This window comes from Artibeus jamaicensis, unplaced genomic scaffold, assembly GCF_021234435.1.
Source record: "Artibeus jamaicensis isolate MK-2021 breed Jamaican fruit bat unplaced genomic scaffold, CSHL_Jam_final scaffold_660, whole genome shotgun sequence".
Taxonomy (NCBI): domain Eukaryota; kingdom Metazoa; phylum Chordata; class Mammalia; order Chiroptera; family Phyllostomidae; genus Artibeus; species Artibeus jamaicensis.
In genome coordinates, this window is record NW_026522052.1 from 6,891,152 (window position 1) to 6,907,503 (window position 16,352).

Below are 16,352 nucleotides of genomic sequence, written 5' to 3' on the forward strand. Positions count from 1 at the left end.
ACTCTGATTCCAAACACCATTCACAAAGAGGAACTGCAGAGATGTTTAGACCCAGGCAGCCACTTCTGAGGAATATGATGAACTGGGATCTCTATGTCCTCTATGCTTATGGAGAAAAGAAGGAGTCCTTATCTCACAAGTATTCTAACTATTCCCTCTTTTAGAGTCTTTTTTTTTGGTAATGCAAAGTACATTTCTCCATTACAGGATTCAATTCAACTATTGCTGCAAAAGGGGCATTCCGAACTCAGGACCAGCCTAATGATGCCTGTTAGTGAGTCTGGCTGCAGTTTCAGGCCAGGAACAGAGCATTCTTGACCCTTCAAAACAATGTAATAGGCGATAAAATGGAAATTTCAGTGCAGAGGTTAGGTTGTGCATTTAAAAAAAATTTTTTTAAAGTATGCTAGCATAAGATAGGGAGAAGGTAGTAGCTAGGGTTCAAGGAGCACTGGTTGAGAAAGCAACACACAGAACCCAAATGCTAAGTGACCAATTGTTTGTTGCTTTGTGTCTTTGCTGGCTAGAAGCAGATTTGCACTGACAACTTGGTAACAGAAGCATACATCCCTGGCATTATTTCTCAAAAATCATCTCAAATTTCTAAGTTTCCTCAAAGTTCTATTTAAAGATTCTTATCAGAATATACCCAAAGATTTTCTAGTAAAATGCAATTTCACTTTTCATTCATAGCAAAAATCATTAAAAGATATTAACAGTTTAATTGGTTATTAAATTGACAATGATTGGCTTCTATACTGCCCTGCTTAGTAGGTATACATTGTGTAAAGCTTTGTTCTGACCATGTACAGAAACGTAATTTGAATTTAAGTAGTTGTGGCATTTGTGGTCATTTTCTATAAAAAGCTGGTCATTCGGCTGTTGGTCATGCACGTGGCATAGTTTCTACTGGAAAGTCTGACTCAGCTTACATCATTTTGACTTACAGCACCTTGGCCAGGCATGAAATCTAAGGGTGGAAGACTGCCTTGTTTTTTTCCAGGTCTGCAGAGGCCTGTTGGTTTTAGCAGGTTATGTGTAGGACACACGGATGTGACTCACCTACCCACTTAACAATCATAAAGAAGCACACAAACAGCTTGGCTTCAGTCATAACACTCATTGTACGGACCACGTTGAATGTGCATCACCATCTTGTTTTTGTGACTTTCAAAGGAAGATGAGCATGGTGTCCAGTGAACAAAGCAAAATATCTGTTGAGTTCCATATCATCCGAATCATTAGCATGACTGTTTTTGGCGGTCATAGGGCAAGTGCGCTGCACTATGGGTTGTCAACTGAAATCACTGACTTCCCCTTCTGATGTCCTCCCGCTCCACAGAAGCGACACCAGGAGCCGCATTCCCCAGAATCTCATCTCTTTATGGTTCTGGGAGAGGTCATGCAATGAGAAGCACTTAAGTGGGGAAGGGGGAAGACATAAGCAGGTGCACAGAGAAGTGCGAGTTTCAAACGATTTTCAGGTGGCCTCTTTGAGAACTGTTCACAGGCTGGAATAGTTAGTGGGATCATCTTAGAGATTCAGGTGTCTTGTTGTCCCAGGTAAGCTCTTCAGAATCATGTGCTTAATGCCGTATGGTGGCTTTCTGGGTCTGCTACTCCCCGGTGGTTGCATAAACCCTACTTTTCCCATTTTTTAGATAATCCCCACCTGAGGATATGTTTATCGATTTTAGAGAGGAAGGGAGGGAGAGAGAGTGAGAGATCGAGAGAGAAAAAGAAACATCAGTGTGAGAGAAACATTGATCAGTTGCCTCCTCTATGCGTCTCAACTGAGGATTGAACCCACAACCAAGGTATGTGCCCTGACTGGGGATTGAACCTGAAACCTTTTGGTGCACAGGACAATGCTTTAATCAACTGAACCACCTGGCCAGGGCTTATTTTTCCCATTTTAAAACTCTCAGTAGTTGGAATATACAGAGTGGCTTCTATTTTCCTGATAAAACCCTGAGCAGTAAAATAAGTAATTACAAAATTTTAATAGAAAATTAAAACAAAAGTAAAATAGAATGAGTAAGCAAAGTGTATTGTGTTATACAAACACCTACGATAGGAACCTCATCCAGAGTTGGGAGATGGAGGACAAGACTTCCTGTGAAAGTAACCCCTAAGCTGAGAGTTGAAGGATAAAAGGGGTCAGGTAGTCAGAGCGCGTGGAATGGAGGAGATGAAGGTTGTCTTCAATCTGCGCAAAGACCCAGAGGCAGAGGGAGCCTAGAGAGTGTTCTGGGAGGTGCCCCACTGGAAGGGGTTGTGGGTGGGGAGATACTGCAGGATTGAAATGGCAGTGACATGAACAAGTTTATGATTTTCAGTGATCATCCTGGTTGTAGAATGAGGAATGGATTTCAAGAGAGCAAGACTGAAGATGAGGAGACCAACTAGTAGGCTGTGGTCACGGTCCAGACACAAGATGTTCGTTGCCTGGACTGGGGTACGGGCAGCGGGTCGGGGAGAAGGGAGCAGGTACAAGCAATGTTCGGTAAAGGCGGCGGGGTCAGGGAATGGGAGCAGCCGAGGGTGACTCACTTTGCGGAGACGGAAACTGAAGCTCAGAGGGATTTCACAGCTCATCTGAGGTCACATGGCTCAGAGGCAGCAGAGTCAGGATTCTGACCTCAATGAGTCTAACTCCTGAGCCTCTGCTTTCTACTCTGAGGCTCTAGCAAACACATCAGAACACAGTCCCAGACGCTCAGTTTTTACAAATAATTAGAATGAGGTGCTTGCAGTGCCCAAGATTGCTGTTTGCTAGTAACAGAACACAGTGGTTCAGCTGGGCTCTTTTCTCTTCTAGAATATGTTACTTCCTCAAGCATTTAACTTATTTTCCTTGGCTTTCCCTCTATATTCATGTAGATGTTGTTGTAATTAAAGGAAAAGGAGTAGGTAAGGAATAATTCTCCTCCTCACTAAAATTCCAGCTTCACTTTACAGCAAAACCCAAAGGCGTTTCTGCTTTGTTTTTTGCAGTATAGAAATTTGTAATTCTGGAAGGTTTAGAGGCCAAAAGCCATAGCCAGCTGTCATGTTTTGCTTGTCAAAATGACTAAGATGGTGTGTAAGGTTGGGAAAGCCATAAAATGATTACCCCACATTGCTCCTAAACACCCACTTCTGTTATATTTTAGATGTAGCAAACAAGTCCAAAATAGTTGGAAACAGATACTAACTTGCCCATGATTCTGATTCCCATCTGCCCGTTGCTGCATCTTCCTGTGCAGAACACACCTCTTTGCTGAGCCCCAGATACGGGAGGACACCCCCAGCCAGTGACTCAGGCTCCTTAAACTTGGTGTTCCAACAGTCTCACCACCCCACACTGCTTTCCTTCCTGAAATCATCACCTAGTCCACAAACCCAAACACTTAGGAGTTCCTCTGCAGACTCCTTTCTTCCCTGTTCCTCACATCTAACCAGCCACTAAAGCTGATGGTGCTAACCTTCTTCAGTCCTTCCTTTCTTTCTACCTCCGCCATGGCTGTCTGAGTACAGAAGAGTATGATGCAAAAATAAGGAATGAAAATTCCCAGTAATTCTTAAAAATCATAAGTTATTCAGTGTTTTTTTCCACAACTTTATTTATATATTTTTAAATGATAAAGATGGGCCACAATAGTAAACGATGAAAAGTTTTTCTGTGATAGGTTATACTAAACATCTGAAGGAAGATAAAAGAAGAAAAAAGATATAAGAGCAAAGACTTGGCTGTTACTTCGATGAGCCAAAATACTGTGACAAATTACCTCTTTCAATAACATGTAAAAGTAGCCTCTGTCTAAAATAGACCTTTGATAATAATTAGAAAATATCAGAAGCAGGGAACATTAACACAAACTGTTTGATATTAATCATAACAAATGCTTAGTAAAAATCATTAAAAATTGAGAGATAATATTGCAAATGTTCAATATTAAAAAATTACCCTTAAAGTATAATTAATTATATATCTCACAGGCATAAATTACACTGTTCCATAGTCTTGATCTTTGTTTCGGGACAAGCATTCCAGGTTTAAGAGGGCACCCCCTGCGTTAAGATAAAAGAGCTGACTTGCTCAGGAAAGCCCTGGAATGATGGAATAAACATTGTGGCTCTTTGCCACGGGTCAGAGGTCATGGTGGCAGATGTCTCAGTGGGAATGACAGATCTTGGCATGGGAGAGGCCTGGCAGTGGTACTTAGCCACAAGACTTGCTGGACAAAATGACAATGATAGGCTACTGGGAGAGAGGGGCAATCTACAATTTCACTCACATGGAATTTACAAAGAAATAGGGTGGGGCATCACCCTGCTAAGGTGCTCACTGAAATGTTGAAGTGGAAGTATTCTGGGTCTGGTGGGTCACGCTGTGACTGAAGGCACTGCGGTGGGACCCATAGCTCTGTGTCTATTTCTCAGACATAATTCAGTTCAGAAAGACTTGGCATCTCTTGATTAAGGAGAAGGTTGAGTTCTTAAACAAAAGGGCCCTTCAAATCTTTTCCTGAGAAATGAGTACCCGTTTGTCAGGTTGACTATGCACTGGTGAAAAAGATATGCAGAACTTCTGGGTGTTCTTCAATATTGACTTTAAGCTGATTTTAACACCCAGAGTTCCAAAATGACTCCAGGACTCACTGGGAAGGCAGGAGACTCATGAGTGCCAGGTGACAGAGTCCTGCCTCAAGCTCATCTCATGGAGGGTCCATGAAATAAAAAACCTGACACATTTGTCTCCCTAATTCCTGAATGTAGAGTGAAACGTAGACATGCTCAGTAACTGACAGGCTCCACATTGGTTCCCTAGTCTGTGGAGTGGTTCCCATAGACACTCAGGGAGCACTGGGGATTCTCCCACATGGACCAAAATGGTGCAGGGGGAGGGTGTTACACTGAGCGAGGGAAAAGCTAGAAAGATGAATGGACAGGACCTGAATGTGCCAAAAGCTAGCAAGACAGTTGGATTAAAAAAGGCCTTTCCTATCCTTATAAGAACCACAGGCTTGAGAAGGAGAATGGGGGTGGTTTTAGAGACCAGAGTCCGCCATTCTCCCAGGTCGAGGTACCTGAGTAAACCTTTTTCCTTTTGCTCCAGCACCTGTATCAAGAGTTGGTTTTCATTGCAGCAGGCAGCTGAAGTTACATTTCTGGTTACAGAGTGAGAACTATTAGGGTATGATGAACCAAAAAGAAGTCCTTGGAACTGCCCTTCCATGAGGGAATTTCAGATACATCTTGCCCATCATGGACTTTTAAAATGCAGGGGGTGGTGATCCCTATTGCACCCACTTTTAATTCACATGTTTGGCTGGTAGAAAAGTTGTGTGCATCTTTGAGGATGGAACTTAATCATGTGGTAACTTACGGTGGCTGCTGTCTCTTGGTGTAGTGCATTCACTGCAGAAAGTCGGCAGATCTCCTGGTATCTTGCATGCAGCTGTGGACCTAACACATGTTTTCTATTCTATTCTGTTCAAGAAAGATACTCAGAAGCAGGGTCAGCAGTATCCTTTCACTGTCCCATCTCAGAACCGTGTCAACTCCCCTGTTCTCTGACATAATACAGTATTAAGGGACTTTGAGCATTTTGATATTCTATAAAACATTATTCTGGCCATTACAATGATGATATTATGCTAATTAGATCTGATTAGCAGGAAGTATCACACACCTTAAATGTCTTAATGAAACACATTCATGCCAGAAGATGGAAGATAAACCCCATGAAACTTCAGGAGACAGCAAAACAAGTATAAAAATTTTAAAGGCTACTTAGGCCTTGATCATGTCAGGATAGTGTCCTATAAAGTAAGAGACAAATCGCTGTGTCTTTCACTGCCTACCATGAAGAAAGAGGCATAGTACTTGATGGGGCTCTTCAGGATTTGCAGGCAAACATATACTTCATGTAATTATACCACTCTGATTTATTTACCATGTTATTTATAAAGCTGTCAGTTTTGAATGAGTCCTGGAGCAAAAAATCTCTAAAACAGATTCAGATCCTTGTGCAAGCTTCCCTGCTCCTTGGGCCTTATGACCTAGCAGTTCCCACGTTAATTAAAGTGTCCTTGATAGATTGGGATGTGTGTGGAGCTGCTAGTAAGACCCGGTGAGAGAATCACAGCATGGACCCATAAGGTTGGAGTTAAAGCTGTTCACCTTCTGTTAGTAACTACAAAATGCAGTTCCTGGCTTGCTAGTGTGCTCTGGTAGAAAGTGAGCACCTGGCCAAGAGAACCAATTAATGATGTGGTTTGAAACACCCATCAAAAGCCATGTATTCTCTGACCAACTAATCATCCACTAGCCATCAGAGGCATGTTGATAAATCATAAAATTGGACACATGCAGTGTGTTTAATGGAAGGAAGCCAGCCAATAAATATGCAAGGAACAATGAGTCACACAATCACTATCTTATAATTTAGTATAAAAATTTATGCAGATAAGGATCATCAATGAATGCTGAAATAATTGAGCAAAACATATGTATTTGGTCTCAAGGTTAAAACTCCACAGATTATTTTTGAGTTAGAAAGAAGAATTTGGGCCTTTACAGTGGAGAACTGGGAGTTACTGACTTAACCAAGGAGCCATACTGGGCATGACTGGCAGATGGACACCACCATCTGTATGATGTTCTTACCAGGAATGTCAGAGGTGAATCAAATGAGGAGGGAAAGTCAGCCAAATCCAGAGTGTGGAGCTTAGTGCAGAATAGTAGGCCTGGACTCTGGACAAAGGACTCAATTGAACAGAAAGCAGAAGGAAGTGTGTGTGTGTGTGTGTATGTGTGTGTGCATGCACAGGGGTCAGGGGGTGAATACATAGGTTGTTGGAAATTAAAAAGACATAGTGGCCAGATGCAATGCATACATTTTGAATGGATCCTATTGCAAAGAGGGGAACCAACTTGGAAAATCCGAATACAGAAGGTAATGAATTAATGTTGATTTTCCTAGGTGTGGTTATGGTGAGGTAGCTGGATAAAAATGTTCTTGTTCTTTGGATATGTGTGTTGAAATATTTAGGAGTGGTGTGTCATGGCGTGTGCAGCAGAATGACGTGTAAGAAAGATACAGAGAACGAGAGAGGGAACACAGATTTGGCAAGGCTGAGCAGCAGCGAATCTTGGTTGAGGGGTACAGTGGTGTTCATTGTATAGGCTTAAACATTTTTCAAAAGAAAAAGAAAAAATAACTTTACTCGACAATTCCTACCACCAGCACCATCAACCAAAATTTCAGATGGGTGCTGTTTGAAAAACAGCCCAACGGAAATGTAATGACACAAAGTTTAAAAGGGCCAGAAGAAGATAAATCAGACATAAACTAAGTTTTCAAAGTTGCTGTGTAGTGTCTTTAAGATCACAGAAAATCAATTTTTCATTCAAAAAGTGGTATTTGTCATAAATAAACAGAGTCAATACACAGTAATAGGAAAAAAAACCCAATTCACCAGGAAGAAGACACAATTTTAAACTTGCAGGCATATGCTAAACAAAATGATTTTGGCTCCCAGCTTTCATCAGGGGAGATGTTCCTAATGCATGTTCCACCTCTCTCGACCTCCACCCTTACTCCACGCTCAGGAGTAAATTGTCTGGCCCCTGAACTGCAGGGGCACTGAGGACAAGTGGCCCCTGCAGTTCAGCTGACCCCCTGCCCTCTGCCTGCAGGAAGCAAGCTGCCCCCAGGGAGTAGCTGTTCCCCTTTCCTCAAGGGCTCTGCTGCCTTGAGGGGGATTGCACTGCTCTAGAGCTGTCTAAAGCTGGGTGGGGTTGCTGGCCCCTTTTGGGGTTCATTCACAAGCCCATTCAAGTCTCATGCCAAGATCCATCATCATTCACTTTAGTCTTCATTCCATGATGCTTTGACCTACATCCTCACTTCTTATTTCTCAATGTGTACAGACCAGGTGGAAAAGAGGGTAATGAGTATTGGAGGCCCTCTCAGAAACGCCAATAGCATGGAATCGCACAGCTGTGAATATATATAGGAAGAGCAAACATGTAGAGAAGTATGAGAAATCTATAACCATGTGGGGATGTTTAGAACAGTACAGGCAATAAGTTTGATCTAGAACTTGGCTGCCAACCATGTATTCTCACAAGCATGTTGAAAAATTTATAAAATTTTACCATGTATGAGGCCATCAAGCAAGTTTTAATAAATACCAAAAAACTTAGTTTGCATAATTAAACCAGATTCTTCAAGCAGTGTAATTAAATATGAAGTTAATAACTTAAAAATAAACAAACCTCACCACTCCCTTATACTTGGATAATTTAAGTGTATTTCTAAATAATCCAAAATTCAAACAAGAAATCATAATGGGCATGTTGTTAGGATGAACTTAATAACAATAGAAATAAAGCAGCCAGACCTGTGAGACACAGCTAGGGTAATTGCTAAAGGAAATGTGGACTTCCAGCCAAGATGGAGGCGTAGGTAGACACACTGTGCCTCCTTGAACAACCAAAATAAGGACAACAATTCAGAAACAAAGTAACAATCAAAACTGAAAGAAAATAAACTGTATGGAAGTCTGACAACCAAGGAGTTAAAATAGACACATTCATCCAGACTGGTAGGTGGGGTACAGTCTGGTGGCCCAGTGGAGAGGGGTCTCGACATAAGAAGCAGTGACACCAGGTGCAAAAGGTGGCAATGGGCAGACGCTGGGCACCCAGGCGGTGGCTGGCAGACCCTGGGCATGGTATAGCAATGGGCAGACCCAGCAAGGCGGCGATTGAGAAGTGGGGCACCATGTGCAAGGTGGCTGGCTGACCAGGCAGCGGTCCCACATTCACACATAGATAACTGGAGAGAGAGACAGATCACGCAACCCAGGGTCCTAGTGTCGGGAAATAAAGCCTCATAACACTGATTGAAAACACTTGTGGGGGTTGAGGCACAGGGAGAGACTCCCAACCTCACAGGAAAGATCATTGGAGAAACCCACAGGGTCCTAGAATGCACACAAGCCCACCCACATGAGAATCAGCATCAGAAAGGCCTGGTTTGCTTGGAGGAAGCGGTGGAAGAAACTGAGGTGCAACAGAGAGCGGAGCAAAGCGCCATTTTTTCCCCCTCTCTGACCCTGCCCCCACATACAGCATCACAATCCAGTGACTTGGGTTGCCCCCCCCCCCACCCGTGAACACCTAAGGCTCCGCCCCTCATATGTAACGGGCCTGACCTGACCAAAACATTATGGCTCAAGCAGAAAAACAGCTCAAAGCCCCAGAGCCAATACTTCTAAGCTACCAAGAGATAGCCAACCTATCAGATGCACAGTTCAAAACACTGGTGATCAGGATGCTCACAGAACTGGTTGATTTTAGTCACAAATTAGATGAAAAAATGAGGCTAAACTAAATGAAATGAAGGGAAATGCACAGGGAACCAATAATGATGGGAAGAAAACTGGGTCTCAAATTAAGGGAGTGGACCAGAAGGAAGAAAGAAACAATCAAACAGAAAAGGATGAAGAAACAAGAATTCAAAAAAACGAGGAGAGGCTTAGGAACCTTCAGGACATCTTTAAACATTCCAACATCCGAATTATAGGGGTACCAGAAAGGGAAGAGGAAGAGCAACAAGTGGAAAACTTATTTGAACAAATAATAAAGGAAAACTTTCCCAATCTGGCAAAGAAAATGGACTTCCAGGAAGTCCAGGAAGCTCAGAGAGTCCCAAAGAAGTTGGACCCAAGAAGGAACACACCAAGGCACATCATCATTACATTAGCCAAGATTAAAAATAAGGAGAGAATCTTAGAAGCAGCAAGAGAAAAGGAGACACTTACCTACAAAGGAGTTCCCCTAAGACTGTCAGCTGATTTCTCAAAAGAGACCTTATAGGCAAGAAAGGGCTTGAAAGAAGTGTTCCAAGTCATGAAAGACAAGTACCTACACCCGAGATTGCTCTATCCGGCAAAGCTTTCATTTAGAATGGAAGGGCAGATAAAGCACTTCTCAGATAAGGTCAAGTTCAAGGAGTTCATCATCACCAAGCCCTTATTTTATGAAACATTAAAAGGACTTATCTAAGAAAAAGAAGATAAAAAAGATGAACAGTGAAAGGGCAGCAAACTCACAATTACTAACAACCACAGCTAAAATAAAAACAAACTAAGGAAACAACTAGAACAGGAACAGAACCACAGAAATGGAGATCACATGGAGGGTTAGCAACTGGGGTGTGGGAGGAGGAGACAGGGGGAAAGGTACAGAGAATAAGTAGCATAGATGGCAGGCAGAAAATAGACAGGTGGAGGGCAAGAATAGTATGAGAAATGTAAAAGCTAAAGAACTTAAGACACATGGACATGAACTAAAAGGGGGGGAACGTGGGAGGGAGAGGGTGCGCAGGGTGGAGGGGAATGAAGGGGAGAAATGGGACAACTATAATAATATAATCAATAAAATATATTTGGGAATTTTTTTTTAAAAATAAAGGAAACGTGTAACCAAAGAATGTATTACAAAGAATGAAAACCAAAGAGTTAGCTGTCTTAGAAAAGTAAAGTAAAATAGAAAAAAACCCTCCCCCTTTAAATCAGGGATTTTGATGGAATTTGAAAGGAGATCCTATTTATTTCGGAGGATAAAGGGCCAGCAATAGCTTTGACAATTTTAAAGAACAAAGAGGGGTTATCAACCCTACCAAACAGAAAGATAATTGATGAAGCCACATGCAGTTGAAACAGTGTCATATTGGTTAACCGGTAGATAAATAGACTAGGGGTCTATCCAGCCCACTGCCTGCTCTGTAAGCAAAGTGACATTGGACACAGCCACACTCAGTTGTTTTGCATGCAATGGTGTAGCTGGGTAATTGTGATAGAGACTCTACAGCCTACAACCCATAAAATGTTTACTACCTGGCCCTTTAACAGAAAAAATTTTCTGACCCTTGAAGTAGACCAATGAAATAAAATAAAAGGCCAATGGCATTTCAAAAATTGGGGAAGGATGACATATTTATTTATTTATTTATTTTTAAAGATTTTATTTATCTTTAGAGGGGAAGGAAAGGAGAGAGGGAGAGAAATATCAATGTATGGTTGCCTTTTGTATGTCCCCTACTGGGAACTGGCCTGCAACCCAGGCATGTGCCCTGACTGGGAATTGAACCACGATACTTTGGTTCGCAGGCCGGTGCTCAATCCACTGAGCTATACCAGCCAGGAAGGATAACACATTTAATTAGTGGATTTGGACCAATTAACTATACATACGGGAATAAATAAAAGTGGATCCCTTCTTTACACCTTACCAACAAATAAATGTTAGAAGGATTTAAGACCTAAATGTGAAAAGAAAAACTCTCAAAGTTTTAGATGAAAATAACTGGAATATCTTATAAACTTGGGTTGGGGGAGAATCTGTTAAACAGTATGTTAAAAGCTTAAACTATGAAGAACAGGTCGATGATTTTGATTACATTAAAGATTGGAGCTTCTGTACAACAGTAGGTTCTGCAGACTGAGCTGATGGGCAGACAGCGCGGGGTGGAGGGGTGTGCGGTGCAGTCAGCACGGGCAGCTCCGGGTCCAGGATACACACAGAGTTACAAATCAGCAAGAAAACGACAATCCAAAGACAATCGAAGGGTATTTCTGAACAGGCAACTTACAGAAGAAGAAACTGGAATGGGTCATGGGAAGATTTTTACCTCATTAGTAATTAGGAAATGAAAAATTAAAATAACAATGAACTTTCATTTCACAGCCATCAGTTAAAAGAACTAGCCCGATCCCATTAAACGTTCATAAGAAGACGGGGAAATCAGGTCTCATTCATTGCTGGTGGTTGTATATGTGGGTACAGATAGTTTGGAGCGCAACTTAGCAATACTTGGTGAAGGTGAAGATGCATAAACCCTGTGACCCGGTATTTCCCCTTCCAGAAATCTCCTTTTGACAGCTTCTAGCACAGGTGCCCAAGGACACGTGGAGGAGCACATCCAAGGTGGCTTTGTTAGGAAAAGAAAAAAAATGAAAACCGACTTATTTTTCCAAGATTAGGGAACTGTTCACAATTTCCTCAGGGGAAGACCTGGAGGTTAAATCAGAGAAGCAGCACTGAAGTGCCATGGCTGCAGATGCTCGGTAGAAGTGCCCAGGGGTCACAGAGGTGGGAGTGGTCCAGCCTTCCCGATGGGGTTGGTCGGGGGTTGTCTCATTAAAGGGGAAGACAGCAGTGCAGTTTGAAATATGAATAGGTGTTTGAAAGGCGGAAAAAAGACAAGACAAAACAAAATAAGAAAAGGGCAGTTCAGGCAGAAGGTGTGCAAAGGCATAAAGGCTGGAGACACCCTGGCATGGGGGGTGGTGTGGACGTGCAGCCTGGCAGGGCTGGAGTCGGGGGTCATGGCATGTGAGTGACAGCACAGCGCTGAGAGCAGAGGCTGGAGAGGCGGCTTGCACCTCTCACAAGGTGTGGAAAGATTATATATATATATATATATATACATACTACTTTTTCCTTTTCATTGAATTTATTCGGGTAACACTGGTTAACAAAGCTATACGGGTTGTGGGTGCACAGTTCCACAACACATCATCAGCACCCTGTACTGTGTGTTCACCACCCAAGCCAAGTCTAGGAAAGACTTCTGTTTAGATAGGATGAAAGAGATTTTGAGGGATGAAAGAGACTCAGTATGTTTCATAAGCTCTGGGAGGTTGCCATTAGAAAGGGGAGTTTGATCATCATGATGAATTCCAATCTTTTCCCCTGTCTTTGTAACAAATGGCTTGAAGAAAGAGAGATTCTCCTTGATACAGAGGATATCTGGGCCAAACTTTGAACTGTGCCTATTACTTTCCAGGAAGACACTGATGAGAAATTATGCCCCTACTGTCTCCTGTCCTAGCACCAGGCTCTCAATTAGCTCCATCCTTCGTAGCCGGGGCCTCTGGTGCACCCAGGATTTCAAGGCATCCCACCCAGGATGCAGCACCAACACCCGGCACGACGCAACTAGCCTCGGAAACTGCTTGCAGTTCTTCAGGAGTGCCTTCCTCTCTTACTTCTGGGCTTCCCTTGCCTGGAACTCTCCTCCATCTCAGCAGGCTAAGTACTACTCACACTTGAGCTCTCAGTGTCTACACCTGCCCTCCTGCCCTGGCTGGTCTAGCTCAGTGGACAGAGCGCAGACTGTGAACCAAAGGGTCATCAGTCGGATTCCAAGTCAGGGTATATGCCTGGGTTGCGGGCCAGGTCCCCAGTGGGGGCCACGTGAGAGGCAACCACTCCCTCTCTTTCTCCCTCCTTTCCCCTCTCTCTAAAAATAACTAACTAACTAAATAAATAAATAATAAAATCTAAAAAAACCCAAAACCCCAACAAAATATCTTCCAGACCCAAGCTTCCTACATCACAGCATAAGTTTCTATTTACAGCCCTTGCTTCCCCCACCAGGTCCCATGTAAAGGCAGGTGCCATGTAACCCCAATGCCTGACCTGTGGCAAGGCAATATAATATGTGTTGCCCGAATGAATGAACCAATGGTGTAGACCCTTATCCTTCGTCCCCAACCCTTTCATGGAGAAGGAAGACCCAGGCAAATCAGCAGACTTAGAAAAGGAACCCAAACAGTTGTGTGTACACAGTTTCCCTCTGGAGTCTAATCTGTACTGTGCATGTGGGCTGCAGGCAGCCTGCAGACTCGGAGGCAGGGAGGCTGCATCATCATAACCATCTATTCAATTTCAAAGGGAGAAAAGTGAAAAAAAACCCACAAAACTTGATGGCTAATTGCTGGCTGCCGCAGATTGGTTCCTGGGCGTTTTAAGTGGTTTAATAGTTGGTCTAGATACCATTGTGATAGGTCGGTGGCACAGATAAATACAAACATAGAGAGATGCATAGATAATGGAGAGCGGCAGTGACCTCACCAAGTCACAGCTCCGTAGCCTAAAGGGAAGATTTTTACCTGTTCTGGGTGTTTGGCATAATTGTGTGTCACGAAGTAGCCCAGAATGACTCTCATGTGTACCAATTACATTACCTAAAGACACTGAGTCTGAGACGTGAATCAATCAATCTCTGTCCTGGGCTGGCAGTTAGGGTGCCTGGGGGCACATCGGGCTCCACAGCAACCAGCTGTGCACCCACAGGCTGGTCGCTTGGCTATTATTCAGAATTCTTGTTACTCATGCATTCACTTCTTCATAGTTAAATAGTATTCAGTACTGTTTATTAAGCACCTAATGTATTCCTGGCACAATGCTAGGTGCTGGGTATTGAGAGAAGTAAGACGAAGTCCCTGATCCTATCACAGCCCACTATTAAGGCCCTGCAGAGAAAGTAAAAGAATGTGACAAGACAAAGCTTTGAGGTCTGTACAGGTGCTGTCGAGAAGGAGGGAAGTGAGACTCTTCCTGGGGGAAGGTAGGCGCAGTCCCGGAGGGGGAGATCTTTGAAATGGGCTTCAAATGATAAGTAGGAGTTTGCCAGGCAGAGAAGATGAAAAAAATCATTCAGATGAAGAGCAAGAGGGTATCAAAGACACATGAGAAAGAAACGTCGAGGGAGTGATGAGTGTTAGGTGGACATAGTTGGACTAGAAGGGACCTACTGGGGCCCGCCCGTGCATCTTGGAGCGGTGCCTGGCCATTCTCTTGCAGACTCTACAGTGGTGGTTCTCAAACCACAGACTGTGCACCGGCATGACCTGGAAGGCTCTGGTAAAACACAGATTGCGGCCCCTCTCCCAGAGTTTCTGATTACATGGGTCCAGGGCAGGGCTTGAGGGTCTGTACCCTAATAAGCTCTCATTGGGCAGGCGGATGCTGCTAGCCCTGGGGTGGGGGGCGCACCTTGGGAACCAGCGCTTAGGCAGCTTCCCTTCTGATTCTGTAAAGAGCAGCACCGCCCAGGGCAGGCGGGAAGGCGAAGGGCCAAGGGCGAAGAGGCATCTGGGAGGCTTGTAGGGGCTCCTAAAAATAAAAGTTTGTCAATTTTTGTAACTCAAGAGATCCTGGTCCCTCTCAAATTTTTTATATTTACTTCCTTTATCAGCCTGTTACTGCGGATTAACTTTTTTTTTTTTACTATCAGAGTTTTCTTCTTAGGGATTATGAATTATTTTCTATTTAAATGCAAATACTTTTGGAAGAGGCATCCCAGGAAGCTGCTACCAGCCATTTACTGTCGAGCAGTGATTTTCAAATAATGTGCCCAAGGTTTCCTCTTTTCCCTCAGATTGTCAAATAAAGACAATGACAACAGCTGGCTGGTGTGAATGAATCAAAACTACACCTTTTTTTTTTGTTTGTTTGATTGGCAAAAAATATATATTTTCAGGTGTGCTGCAGAAATTTAGTAATTAGTCTACGTGTGCCATGAGATGACAACGGTCGACAGCGCTGCTCTGGAGCACTGACTTAATGACGGGTTCCTTTCCACACATGGTAGGGTGGATGGTGGTCACTTTTAACGGCCTGGGAGTGTGCACGGGCTTACATCACGACGTTGTTCAAGGCACTTCACCTCCTTGAGTTTTAGTCTCAGTTTCCTCCGGGGTGAAACTGGGGATAATAAAAACATCTGCCACGCAGTGGCTTTGTTTTTTTTAAGCATGCCTACAAATTGGGAAAAAACCCTGAACGTTTCTGTAGCACCTGTAGGATTGCAGGAAGTGAGAGAATGTGCAAGAGCTCTTGGGGTACATCAAGTACTAAAAAGAAGTGCTAAAAGATACACGTGTGCACACTCATACAGATACCCGTCTTTCAGTACTTCTCTCAGCATGTTGAAAATTCCAGAAGACTCATAACGAGGCCAGTAGGTTTGTCAAGTCTGTTGGGTTGTGGTGTGTGTGACAGAGACGGAGAGAGAGAAAGGAGAGAGAAAGGGTGGGGGGTGGAGGGAGGCAGAACACACCGGAGTGGAAGGAGGAGGCTGATGTTAATTCCAGCTTTACCTTTGTGCTTCTTCCCTGTGACCAATACCATTTCAGAAGATTGCAAAATTAAAACAGATTAGGATTTAGAAGTTTTACTGTTTCTCCTGTCTATCAAATAAAAAGCCTTCCCAGGAGCCTTTAGAACTTCCTGGGTTCCCTGTGGAATATTCATACTCTTTTCCACAAGTCCAGAAATAGGCAATACTGATCAGGGACAGACTGAATACACCCAATCCCTTTAAATAAATGTATGTCTAGCCAGTCTTAGGGCACCTTTTCTTAACCTTCATGTAATTCCCACCTCCAAAGTATTGACAGGCCAGGTACAAAGAGCTCCTTTAACTAAATATGATTGAGGTTTTCCTTTCATCAGGAAGGGCTGCGCCGAGGACGTAACATGTTATTCTGGAGTACGTTGGCAGG